Source organism: Etheostoma cragini, chromosome 8 (genome assembly GCF_013103735.1).
Source record: "Etheostoma cragini isolate CJK2018 chromosome 8, CSU_Ecrag_1.0, whole genome shotgun sequence".
Taxonomy (NCBI): Eukaryota; Metazoa; Chordata; class Actinopteri; order Perciformes; family Percidae; genus Etheostoma; species Etheostoma cragini.
In genome coordinates, this window is record NC_048414.1 from 790,376 (window position 1) to 791,641 (window position 1,266).

Here is a 1,266-nt window from a genome sequence, read left to right on the forward strand (position 1 = left end):
TCTCTGTCTGTCTGTCTGTCTCTCTATCTGTCTGTCTCTCTACCTGTCTGTCTGTCTCTCTGTCTGTCTGTCTGTCTGCCTGTCTCTCTGTCTGTCTGTCTGTCTGTCTGCACAGAGCCTGAAACCCAAGCTCAACACACATCTCCAGTATCTTTCCATCCGTCTGTTGTTTTGTCCTTTACTGGCGGACATTTTGACTTGTCATAGTAGAAAACCACGGCTGAACTTGATAACTTTAACGATGGCTGAATTCCACTCAGCTTCCGAGTGATCTACGTCAGTGAGTCAGCATGCACAACGCCCTGGCCTCCCCTAAATGGAATGCAGCCATCGTTAACGGTTTAAATACACCTCCTAGGACCCATCAACATGTCCGCCGTGAAGAAGGTCCAAAGAGCCTTCAGTTGGACTTCTTTAGCAGGTTCTGCTCAAGCTCGTTTATTATCTGCTCTAGCTTCTCTAATGTTTCACACACAGATACGGTGATAACGGTCCAAAATAATGTACAAAAAGAGAAGCAAAACTACTACAAAGGGACACAAGCTGACTACAAAGGGACACCAAATGACTACAAAGGGACACAAGCTGACTACAAAGGGACACAAGCTGACTACAAAGGGACACAAGCTGATTACAAAGGGACACCAAATGACTACAAAGGGACACAAGCTGACTACAAAGGGACACAAGCTGATTACAAAGGGACATAAGCTGACTACAAAGGGACACCAAATGACTACAAAGGGACACAAGCTGACTACAAAGGGACACAAGCTGACTACAAAGGGACACCAAATGACTACAAAGGGACACCAAATGACTACAAAGGGACACCAAATGACTACAAAGGGACACCAAATGACTACAAAGGTACACAAGCTGACTACAAAGGGACACCAAATGACTACAAAGGGACACAAGCTGACTACAAAGGGACACCAAATGACTACAAAGGGACACAAGCTGACTACAAAGGGACACAAGCTGACTACAAAGGGACACAAGCTGACTACAAAGGGACACAAGCTGACTTGCGAAGCAAGCAAATGACCCCAGAGAGACAAAACAACCCCAAAGGACATTAAAATTCCCCCAAAAAGAGACCCAAAATGTGTGGGGTTCATAGATTTTTGTTGTATCAAGGTCACATTTAGTTGAGAAAGGACACATAAAACCACCTCTATAGACAAACCTGTAGGGGGACTCTATAGAGAAACCTGTAGGGGGGCTCTATAGAGAAACCTGTAGGGGGGCTCTATAGAGAAA